The sequence below is a fragment of the Staurois parvus genome, unplaced genomic scaffold (genome assembly GCF_062004578.1).
Source record: "Staurois parvus isolate SC_StPar_1 unplaced genomic scaffold, SC_StPar_1.0 ptg000290l, whole genome shotgun sequence".
Lineage (NCBI taxonomy): Eukaryota > Metazoa > Chordata > Amphibia > Anura > Ranidae > Staurois > Staurois parvus.
In genome coordinates, this window is record NW_028318086.1 from 2245371 (window position 1) to 2257954 (window position 12584).

Here is a 12584-nt window from a genome sequence, read left to right on the forward strand (position 1 = left end):
TAGTATTTTTTTAATGTTGATGCAGGTTGGAGATTATAGCAAATCAAATCCAGATTGTGGGGAATTTCAGGCGGACCTGCCCTCGTATCTGTAATAAAAAAAAAAAAAAAAAGGCTCATTAAATCATAAGACGAGTCAGACAAGCTGCAAGTTCACCATATACCCGGAGGAAGACCGCACAAATAGTGGCAGGTGTTCTGGTCAGTACAGTCACGCTCACTGCACCTAAATGTACCATTCATCACTTCCTATGGATATCCTAGATTGGCCATGGAGAGAGGAGTCCTCCGTAGACCCACCCAAGTAAGGAATACCAGTTCAGATCCGTGGTAGGTAATGTGTGCTAATAAATCCTCTGTACAATAGGTCAACAAGCCCTCTGTAGCAGCAAAGGGATGGTCATTTTCATTCTTCCCGCTATGAGGCTTGAGAACCGTATCTGCCTCCACATCAGAGGCCCAGATCTGTAATTAGCTCCACTGTATGGTGCGATAAGCTATTTTTTATTTTTCCGGTGACACCATCAAGAGTTTACCTGCTTCTGAAGCTCACACAGAACAGCGGGACCCAACTGTTCAAAACAATAAAAAAATGCTTTTATCCAGAAATGCCTTTGTTGCATAGCATTGACCTTGTCCCGTCCAAGAATTAAAATCAAGTAGAATATTATCCTTGAGGGATTATTTTTTTACCAGTTTTCCTTGACGTTGCTTCGGCACATTGTTTCAGGCTCTATCGGAGCAGTGTGAAAAGTGGAATAACTCATAGTAACCCAACAGATATTACTTTTTGCTGGTGTGACTATAAAAACAAAAAGGTCCTTGGTTGTTGTGGCTCCATTAGTTTTCTGATTTCATGCTATTTATCCCCTAATTTTCACCTTGTTGTAGGCAGGTGCAGTGCGGCATTTCTGCAAGGGTGGTGCTATTTGGCAGGGTAAGGGGGAATCGGGTCCCTCTGAGGCCTCTGTAGGTCTCTTCAGGAAAGCAGGTGTCCAACTGGACGCTGCTTTTTTTTTTTTAGTGCGAAAAAACAAAAAACCCGTAAGTGAACAAAAAACGTGCAAGTGAAAAACACCAACACAAAAAAGTGCATTTAGGGGTGTGCTTTATCCACCCCCGAAGGGGTAGGACCTCTACCCTGATCCCCCGAGGCGCGAGGCTCCTGACAGTGACTGAGGTTTCCGCATGGTCCGCCTAGCCAAAAGGCCTGACGGACCCCTTTCCTTGTGGCTAGCCGAAGCCACACCAAGTACTAGGTAAGGGGGCTCTCCCGAAGAGAGACCCCCCCCCAGGAACAGGGGAGGAAGGAACCAAAAGGCCACACATCCTCCCCCTAGACTTCAGGGTAGGCCCGAGGACCCACACCCTACCATCCGTGAGAAAAAAAAACACACACATAAGTGAAAGTGATACAAACGTGAGAGAAAAATAAATTAAATAAATAAGTAAAAATGAAAAAAGTGGCCGTGCAATTGTGCACTGGCCAGGCCCTGAGGCCTGTAGCATAAAAATTGCCCTGGACTTAGCCAAACGGCCTAGCCCTAAAAGGCGCAGTGCAGGAAAAGTGTTTAGAACAGTGACCATGTGCACTTTTCACACTTGGGATCCCGCCTCCATGTGTTACTAGGAGCACCCCTGAGGCGACCACTCAGGGGGCACTGTTCCGCAGACTCTCTGCCTCCCCGGCCCCTGGCAAGACAAGGTAGATCCATTCAATTCAGGAGGAACTGGGCCCCTCCGGCTTTCCCAGGGGAATTACTCCAGGGCCCCAACTACCCGTGGGCACCACTGTTTCTGTTCCAGCCGGTACTAGCCTTCAGAGCCCCCATCATTCCAGCAGGGGTGCTATACAGCCAACCATCCCCGCCAAAAGCAATAATGGTGGCAGAGCGCCCCCACTGGACACTAAGAACAGATACTACACTTGATCTTAGCCAAAAGGCCGAGAAGCGACTGGACGCTGCTGCCCTGTTTGACCTGGTAGCCATCTTTGAAGTGGGCTGTGCTTATCACTGTCCCCTTACAGTTGGCATGCATTCAGCGTAGTGGGTAGGTTAGGGACAGATCATCTACTGGCTAGGGACAGTTGGAGTAGAATAGGGTCGGGTTCCTGTAGAGTAGGGACAGAGCAGGGACTCACGCTGTGTAATATCAGTAGTCTTCCTGTGCCAGGCCCCATTTTGGGTCTACCTTCCAGCCACCACTCCTGCTGGATGCTGTTGGGTGTCTCCATTGTGCAATGCAATCTCTGTCTGGCTCATTATAAGTGTTCTGGTCCGGTGTGGCCATTGTTCTCTTTTGATATCCTTACATTAATATACCTTGCTGCATCAACCTGTCTCCGTGTCAGTTTACTTCCCCTGTGGGCAGCAAGTCTGGTCCACATCTACATGGTGATCCTGCCACTAACATACTTCCTGTCCTAGGGTGGGAATGCCTGCAGCAGACTTACTTATAACATCATGTCAGCCTAGGCAAAGGCTCTATCTGGGGTTTAAGGGACCTTTGGAAGAGACATTGTTGTTTTGGCTTTTTAAGACAGGACTTCCAAGTATGAGGAAGCATGCAACCTCCATATCTGATGGTGCTCAAGCCTGAGCAACCAGGCTCCAGGCCTTACACTGTGAAAAGGGCAGTGAAATCATCGACCCTCTGACACAAGCTTTTTCAGGGTGGACAACTGGGTAGGTATTCCTTGGTCTCAGGAGACACTGTCACTCTGCCCTGAATGGCCAGGTGGAAGGTAAAAAGAAAAGGATGTAGGCTACTCGATCATTTAATTACAGTTTTTTCTACAATAAATGTGTAATGACCTCCGTTCAGGCTAACTAGGTCGGATGAACTGAATGTTGCTGACTAGTGAGGGTGCAAGCTGGGGAAAAGTTCTTCCAGACCCAAAGCATGCTGTAGAAATAGGAATAGGTACCCTGACCACCATACACCTTGCCTGGCCTGGTTAGCTGGTAAGAGCAACCTCAGCTCAATCGATCCAAACCATGCCCCCAACATGTTTCGTCCTTCCTTGGGGCATGCTGGGGCATAGCTTGGATGAATCAAGCTGAGGCTGCTTTTACCTGCTAACCACTCGGGCCGGTAGAGGTGTGTGGCTGTCAGGGTATCTCTTCCTATCTCTAAAGTTTTTTTCTCTAGTTGAATAACAGCATAGAGTGAATGATTTCCCTTAGGCGGCTCTCCAAAGAAGCCTTTCTCAGCAAGGGTTCCTCTTGAGGTTAGTACGGGTTCCTTAAGAAGTTGTGAATTGTTGGGTAAGATATACTCTCTTGGGTGAGTATATCTTTCTGGGGTAGATGGGGTAGATGGGCTATCACTCTGCCCTAAAGGGCCAGGCAGAAGGCAAAAGGAAAAGAGTCGGGGACCCTGGATATGTTATTTAAAGACATTTCCAGTTGCATAACTTAACAACATGGAATGAAGTATTTTACTTATTCAGCTCTCCAAGGAATCCTTTAGGTGGATCAGCCAGAGTTCTGTGGAACCCTCTGGGTCCTCCTGGGGTTGCTAGGTATTCCTTGATTAGTGGTGAATTGATCATGGTGGATACCTGGGTGAGTATATCTTTCTGGGAAAAATGTGCTATCAGGAGAAACCATCACTCTGTCCTGAATGGCCAGGTAGAGGCTAAAAGAAAAGGGCTGTGATATGATGGACCATTTAAAGGTGTTTGTAGACAAATAACTTCAGAACACAAATTGAATTTTTTTCTTAGTTCAGTTCTCCATGGCAGTCTTTCTCAACTAGGGTTCTTGTGAAACCCTAGTGGTCCTTTTGAAGGTCCCAGGGGTTCCTTGGACAGTGGTGAATTGATCAGGATGGACACTCGGGTGAGTATGTCTTTGTGGGGTAGGTGGAATCAGGAGACACCATCACACTGCCCTGAATGGCCTGGTGGCATCTAAAAGAAAAAGGTTGTGGGGCACTGGATCCTTTTTTTAAAGAGGTTTCCAGCTGAATGATTTTACAATAGGAATTACTAATTTTATTTACTCAGCTCTCCAAAACTTTTCAAATAAACATTTCTACAAATGTTTGATCCAGTGTACCATGAGCTGTAGGTATATTCATTTTTAACAGGGGTTCCCTGACCAATTATTTCAAGGGTTTCTCCAAGGCGAAAAGGTTTAGAAAGGCTACTCCAAGGAGAGGTGACCAAGAGTTGGGTCATATCTCAGGTAGAATGAGGCACACAAGGAGCAATGTGCCAGAAGCAAGATCAAAATGATATGATATGATTTTATGATTAATTTTGAACCTTAAAAAGCCAGCTCATTTTGCTCTTTTAACCTTCAAGAGTTCTGAGTTTCCAACAGTCCAACATACTTCCCTTTCTGCGTAACTAAGCCTTTATGATGGGGGAACTTTGAAAACCCCCCCAAACACATTGTTTCTTATATTGTACAGTTGTAGCACCCTCTAGCTTAGCTAGGTATAATGTTTGTTAGTCAGAGGTTTGTTAGAAGCATGGGATGAGTCAGCCTTGGAGTGAGGTAGAGAAATCACCTCAGTACAGGCTGGGAGGCTCTACAGGTCAGGGCTTCTGGAGCCCTCAAACCCTTCCAAAAACTTCTGGCAGTTTCTGGAAGATGGGCAGGGGGGGAGGGTTGGCCCAGATTTGCATGTTTAGGAAAACTTGGCCAATCCCCAGTCAGGAGGCTGTGCATGGTGGCCAAGGGCAACCCTTGCATATGACAGAGCCTGTGCAGCAGGGGGAGCTGAGTGGAAGATGGATTGCAAGAAGATGCTGGAGAGTGGAGCCTGGGAGGGGGCCCCAGGGAAGGTAACCTACCTACAGGTTGGTTGCTGGACAGAAGAATCTTCACTGTGCCAAGTTTCCTAGGGAGGACAATCCTGATAGCAGCTGCAACCCACCAAGATAACAGGACAGGACAGTGTGAGTACTTCTACACCCCCAGAGCCAGATAAAGGGAGAGGGTGGTCAGGTGGAAGGCCCAGCTAGTTCTCATCCAGGACTACTTATTTGGTAGATCTTGAAATCCCTTGCCCAGGGATACCCTCAGTGCAGCCGGGTGAAAGAAAAAGGATTTATCTGGGATCTGAGGAGGTACATCAAGGGGACTTCAGGGCTCCTTAAAGAGACAGTGCTGTTTTGCTGATCCACATTTTTGTACAGTGTACAGTTGGCTAAGAAGTTTGTTCTCAAGTTTGCAGTTCCTTGGGCATCCCATATAGCCCTAGACCCCGTCCAAGTTGTTAACCCCTCAATACAAACAACAAAAAAAACAGCTCAAGGACTGTTTACTGACTCCATGTGTGAAGATGTGGGAAATGCATGTTGCCTGGCTATGCAGAGCTTAGGAGGACCCCAAAAATCTCAGCAGCCCCTAAGGGAGTGAGCGCTACACAGAATTAAAGCCAAATTGTACTTAGATTTTAACCTATTTGCATCTGAATTTGGACAGTTCAAACTGCATCCAAAAACACTTATACCTGAACCAGGGCTGAAGGATAAAAGGTAAAGCTTTTGAAAAAAAATTTCTGTTGCAGTATCTTGTGATACTGTATATCAGGAATTTATTCATTCAGACTTATAAAGTTACTGAGAAGTCAACTTTTGTCCTACGCCTTGTTAATTATTATTATTATTATTATACAGTATTTATAAAGCGCCAATGGTTCGCTCAGCGCTGTACATTACAAAGGGGGACAGAACATGTGACAGAACAATACCAATACAATGCAAAACATGAGAGGATCGAGGGCTCTGCTCTTTTGAGCTTACAATCTAGGAGGGAGGGGATGGTGGTACAGGAGGAGATAGCTGTCGGGGATGGAGTGGTAGGAAGAGTGGAGAAGGTCGGCAAGTTAGGAGGGGGTGGGGTAGGCTTCCCTGAAGAGATGGGTTTTCAGGGTGCGCCTAAAGGAGAGGAGAGTAGGTGATAATCTGATGGGTTGGGGCAGGGAGTTCCAGAGGATGGGTGACACCCTGGAGAAGTCCTGGAGGCGGGCATGGGAGGAGGAGACCAGGGAACTAGAGAGACGGAGGTCTTGTGAGGAGCGGAGTGTGCGTGTTGGGCGGTACTTGGATATTAGGTCGGTGATGTAGTTCGGGGCAGTATGGTGGACGGCTTTGTACGTCAGTGTTAGGATTTTGAATTTGATCCGTTGCGCAATCGGAAGCCAGTGGAGGGATTGGCAGAGGGGGGTGGGGGAAACGGAGCGGTTGGAAAGGTGAATGAGTCTGGCAGCCGTATTCAGGATCGACTGAAGCGGGGATAGCCAGCGGCGAGGGAGGCCAGTGAGGAGGGAGTTGCAGTAGTCGAGTTGTGATATGATGAGGGAGTGGATGAGCTGTTGAGTGGTTTCTGGGGTTAGGAACGATATTTTAATATTAATTAAGGTATGTTAATATTATTAGTTCCTACTGAAATATAAACAATGGCTGACTCCCATTTATAAGAATGTCAATTAATCTACCGTATTTGCCGGCATATAAGACGACTTTTTGACCCTTGAAAATCTTCTCAAAAGTCGGGGGTCGTCTTATACGCCGGTACACATGTTAGGGGGGCTGCGGCATTAAGTACCGGGGTTTGCAGGGGCTGATGTCTCTTACCTGGATCCAGTCCCACGACGATCCGGTCCAGGAAGCGCGGCGTCTCCTTCAGTTCGGCCACTGGATGTTCGTTCGGCTGCTCGGCTCCGCCTCCTCGCCGGTGATTGGCCGCCAGAACTGTAGCTCAGGAAAGGCACACAGGCGGCCAATCACCGGCGAGGGGGCGGAGCCGAGCGGCCCCGCGAAAATTGAGTGCCGGAGCAGCAGGTAAGTGTTCTGTGTAGAGGTGCTGCTGCAACCACATATGCTGGCTGCAGCAGCACCATACGAGAACAGGGTCAGCAAGTCTCAGTGGGAGGAATAGTGCCCCATCATTGGTGTCACTGATACCAATGATGGGGCACTATTCCTCCCACTGATACCAACGATGGGGCACTATTCCTCCCACTGACACCAACGATGGGGCACTATTCCTCCCCCCCACTGACACCAACGATGGGGCACTATTCCCCCCCCCACTGACACCAACGATGGGGCACTATTCCACCCCCCACTGACACCAATGATGGGGCACTATTCCACCCCTCACTGACACCAATGATGGGACACCATTCCTCCCACTGACATCAATGATGGGGCACTATTCCTCCCACTGACACCAATGATGGGGCACTATTCCTCCCACTTATACCAATGATGGGGCACTATTCCTCCCACTGACATCAATGATGGGACACTATTCCTCCCACTGATACCAATGATGGGACACTATTCCTCCCACTGATACCAATGATGGGACACTATTCCTCCCACTGATACCAATGATGGGGCACTATTCCTCCCACTGACATCAATGATGGGACACTATTCCTCCCACTTATACCAATGATGGGGCACTATTCCTCCCACTGACATCAATGATGGGACACTATTCCTCCCACTGATACCAATGATGGGACACTATTCCTCCCACTGATACCAATGATGGGACACTATTCCTCCCACTGATACCAATGATGGGGCACTATTCCTCCCACTGACACCAATGATGGGGCACTATTCCTCCCACTGACATCAATGATGGGACACTATTCCTCCCACTGATACCAATGATGGGACACTATTCCTCCCACTGATACCAATGATGGGGCACTATTCCTCCCACTGATACCAATGATGGGGCACTATTCCTCCCACTGACACCAATGATGGGGCACTATTCCTCCCACTGATACCAATGATGGGGCACTATTCCTCCCACTGACATCAATGATGGGGCACTATTCCTCCCACTGGTGTGCATTGGAAGAGGGGTAGTCTTATACGGCGAGTATAGCCCAAACACTACATTTTAGCAGGAAAAGTAGGGGGGTCGTCTTATACGCCCAGTCGTCTTATACGCCGGCAAATACGGTAGGTGTGGGATTTTTGTGAATCCCTGGGATTCATGAAGCTCTCCAGTTGCAAACTTTTGGTTCTTGCAAACTTTTGGAAACTTCACAGGTTCTTTACCAGAAAAAAGAAACAATCTATAATGCAGTGCATAGTCTTTGGTCAACTGTAGGGTTGAGCTTGGGTTTGTCTTGGACAACATTGTGTACTCTCCAGCTCTCCGGAAATCAATTACCAAAGGAAGGCCAGGGGAACCAGGGCAAAAGGTGGCCTATGGATAGCGTTTCGGAGATGCTGCCCTCCTCAGATGGGGAAATCAACAACTGGAAAAGAGCAAACAGATGGCGCAAACACCTTGTTTATTATCCAAGGTTTATTGAAAAGTAAAAAAGACTAAAACATATCACAGACATAGCATGTATGTAAAGCTTTGTATAATAATAGACATCCAGGCTGGTCATTAGCTCTGAGGAAAGGGATTCATCTCCAAAACGCAGCCGAAAAACCAACCACACTGACAGTCGAAACCCTGCCCATTGTTGTGGCCATCTCTATTATCATACAGAGCTTTACACACATGCTATGTTTGTATGTTTTTTGTCTTTTTTACTTTTCAATAAACCTTGGATAATGTATTAGGTGTTTGCGACACCCGTTTGCTCTTTTCTTTTTGGGTTTGTCTTGAGTTTAGATCTGAACCCATGTTTGGATGTACCTGGAAGGGGATGCTCATCACATAATTGACCTAATATGGCCACAGGCCACATTCCCTGTCCAAAGCTGATTGGCCTGGCATTGACAGCTTTCTTTGGATTACAGACCAAACAAGATTTGGACCAAACCCATGCTCATCCCTAGTCAGCTGAGTCATAAAAGTCAATAATTTGAAAAACTAGATAAACCAGCGCCCTTGTTATAAAAGCCATGTTGTCAATGTATTTTGGAGCTGTTGGGAAGAGCTGACAATTTTGTGTAGAGAGAGATTGGCAAATGCCCCTATGGTAGTCCCTGGTGTGCCATGACTTTCGCTTAACAACAGCTTTCTTATTAACCCTTCAAAAAAGCCAAAATTGAATAACAACATTGCCTCCTGACCACCTTTAGGCTTCAATTGGGTTCTTCAAAGTTCATGCACTTCAAACAAGATTCCCAAATTCTTCGAGGACCAGATTTATTCATCCCTAATTAGCTCCAGCCCAACTTCTGTAGTCCCTACTAGCAGTTCTGAAGTAACGAAGACAGAGGTGAAGGGATTTGGTGTAGTCAGCTCAGGCGTATCGCGGCCTCTGATTCCATCCTTTTGATACAGATATGGTTTCCATTGTTACTTTTTTTCCTACAAAGCTTCTTCCTTCTCTATCTGCCATGTCCCAGTACACCCCTTCTCTCAAAAGTCCCATTCTCTTCTCCTTCTCCTTCCCCTCCGAGTATTCCTCTTTCCTGCATTATCAAAGCTCCTCCCTCTCTTTATGCCGCCGTTATCTCTGATTTTGGCTAAGAAGCACATTTATTTTGGAGTAATATTCCCATGGCAACTGAGCAGATGGTTACTACTGATTAGCTATTTTTCCCCCTCCCTGCCAAATCACAATCCGTCTTTGAAATTAAATCAGACTGTGATAACATCGGTTGTTCTGGAGAGGGATGGAGTAAATAGGCTTGGATTATTACACTACGAGTCAGGATGTAATGCAAATTCACTTTCGCCTTTCTCTCCTTTCCCATATATATATGTATAGTAGCACTGTGAATATATATATATATATATATATATATACTCTGGATTCCTACAACAATGGCTACAAACATGTGATCTGATCTTCATCTAAAAATAATAAAATAGCATAATCATAATAATAATGTAATCATTTGTAATAAAGACAGAATTAAAGCTAAACTCCAGGCAGATATAAAATAAATAAATTAAGGCAGCTCTGTAAACATTAATACATCATTTAATGTTTGGGGTTTTTTTTTAATGCAAGCGGTGGAAGTACCTAAAGCTGACCCTGTGTCAGCCTCTTGCAGTCACTGTACAGCAGGGCTGCAGTGAGAGAGGAATAATCAGCACCAGGAGCCAATCAGTTGATGTGCTGACAAGGAGCATGCTGATAGGAGGAGATAGCAGAGTGACAGGAGATGGGCCTGTGGATGTGCTGGTTCTTCTTTGACTGTCCAGTCACAGGTGGGGGGGGGGGGGGCTGGTCCAGGATTACCTGGGCTCAGAGGAAGTGGGTTGAGCGATGGTGGGTTTTTTGATTGAAGGTGAATGTTGCAGCAAATGGTGTTTTTTTTTACTTTTCTTATAATGGAATATAATTTTTATCTTATAATTTTTAACTGGAGTTATTTATTTATCTATTAATATTATTATTTTTATATGTATTCATTCAGCGCCGCCAATTTACGCAGCGCTTTACATATATATTGTACATTCACATCAGTCCCCGCCCCCCGAGGAGCGTACAATCTAAGGTCCCTAACCATCAAAGAGTGCACAATCTGAGGTCCCTAACCATCAAGGGGCGTACAATCTAAGGTCCCTAACCCTCAAGGGGTGTACAATCTAAGGTCCCTAACCCTCAAGGGGCGTACAATCTAAGGTCCCTAACCCTCAAGGGGTGTACAATCTAAGGTCCCTAACCCTCAAGGGGTGTACAATCTAAGGTCCCTGACCCTCAAGGAGCGTACAATCTAAGGTCCCTAACCCTCAAGGGGCGTACAATCTAAGGTCCCTAACCCTCAAGGGGCGTACAATCTAAGGTCCCTAACCCTCAAGGGGCATACAATCTAAGGTCCCTAACCCCCAAGGGGCGTACAATCTAAGGTCCCTAACCCTCAAGGGGCGTACAATCTAAGTTCCCTAACCATCAAGGGGTGCACAATCTAATGTCCCTAACCATCAAGGGGTGCACAATCTGAGTTCCCTAACTCACATTCATACATACACATACTAGGGCCAATTTGGACAGTAGCCAATTAACCTACCAACATGTCTTTGGAGTGTTGGAGGAAACCGGAGTACCTGGAGGAAACCCATGCAGGCACAGGAAGAACATGCAAACTCCAGGCAGGTAGTGTCATGGTTGGGATTCAAACCAACAACTCCAGTGCTGCTAGGTGGAAGTGCTAAGTTCTGCTTTAACACATATATTTATAATTATAGGAGATCCGCAGCCTCAACCCCCCCCCCCCTTTTTTTCACCCATTCTTACCCAGTTGAGGGTCCTGCACATTGAAAGTACTCACCCACCCAGCATATCCAGCGTTGCCTTGCTGGGTTTCTCTTCTTTTCTATTCCCTGCTCAGTCCCACGCCGCCATCTTCTTCAGTGACATCATCGGGAAGCTGCGGGCTCTTTCTGGTCCAGCCAGAAACTCTCTGATGAGGAGTCATTAGGCTCTGCCCCCCCCCCCCCCCCTCCTACCTTCTCAATGAATGTACACAGTCTCCTTGCACTTCCCTCTCCTCTTTTGGGAGTGTCTAAATACTGTCTGTGCTGACCCAGCTCCTCCGCCCCTCCTCTCACTTCCCTGCATAACTTTTTATATAGCTGCTGGGTGAGGAACAAAGAGGAATACTATAGAATGTGGCTTGAGTGACAGTTCTGAGTCTGCTGAAGCTGCTTATATCACATCCAAGATGGTGGTACCGAGCAGCAGTCTCTTTTGGGTGACTACACAAGGGAGGCTTTTACAGGTAAATCATATGCCAAAAATATGATGAATGCACATATAATCTTATAGAAAGATTGTTGTTGAAAGGAATGGTCTGGTGATGGGGTCTCTAAAGCCAATAGTGACAATCTGGCTCACCGGTCAGCCCCACCGGTCAGCCACTGTCTCCGGGAGTAATGATTCAGGCTGTCTAGGGACCCAGTTCAAGTCTCCCCACTGAGATAAGCAGTGCTGATGATGTCTACCACTTCAACCACTCCACTCCTTCCTATCTCCACTTACATAAACATAGACATTCAGCTGAGCCAGACATTTGTGTTTATGAGTATCGCTTCTTCTTCTTCGACATTTGTGTATCGCTTCTCGGCCTTTTGGCTAAGATCAAGTGTAGTATCTGTTCTTATCAGTGTCCAGTGGGGGTGCTCCCGGTCATTCTAGCTTTGCGGGGATGGCTGTTGTATAGTACCCTCACTGGTATGATGGGGGTCTGGAGGGCTAGTACCGGGGGGACAGAAAGCGTGGTGCCCACGAGTAGAAGCTGGGGCCCTGGGAGTAATTCCCCCGAGAAGACCTGAAGGACCCAGTACCTCCTGATTTGGACGGATCTACCTTGTCTGGCCAGGGGCTGGGAAGGCAGAAAGTCCCCAAACTCAGTGCCCCCTGAGTAGACGCCCTCAGGGGTGCCACTAGTAACACCTGGGTGTGGGACCCCACAGTGTGAAGATGGCACAAGGTCACTGTTTTTTCACTCTTTTTCCACAAGAGCCCTTAGGACCAGGCCTTTTGGCTAGGACCAGGGCAATTTTTGCTACAGGCCTCAGGGCCTGGTCTGTGCACAATTTGGCACGGCCACTTTATTATTTTCTATTTATTTAATTTATTTCACTCCCAGGTTTTGTCACTTTTTCTTACTTTTGTGTGTGTTTTTTCACAGGATGGAGGGTGTGGATCCTCGGGCCTGCCCTGAAGTCTAGGGGGAGG

At 46.9% G+C, this 12584-nt stretch overlaps 2 pseudogenes; one reads left to right on the forward strand and one right to left on the reverse strand.

Moving 5' to 3' along the window:
- Positions 1-1839: 1839 nt before the first annotated feature.
- On the reverse strand, positions 1840-1956 carry LOC149458266 (U2 spliceosomal RNA; annotated as a pseudogene).
- A 10002-nt stretch (positions 1957-11958) lies between these two features.
- On the forward strand, positions 11959-12074 carry LOC149458267 (U2 spliceosomal RNA; annotated as a pseudogene).
- Positions 12075-12584: the final 510 nt, after the last annotated feature.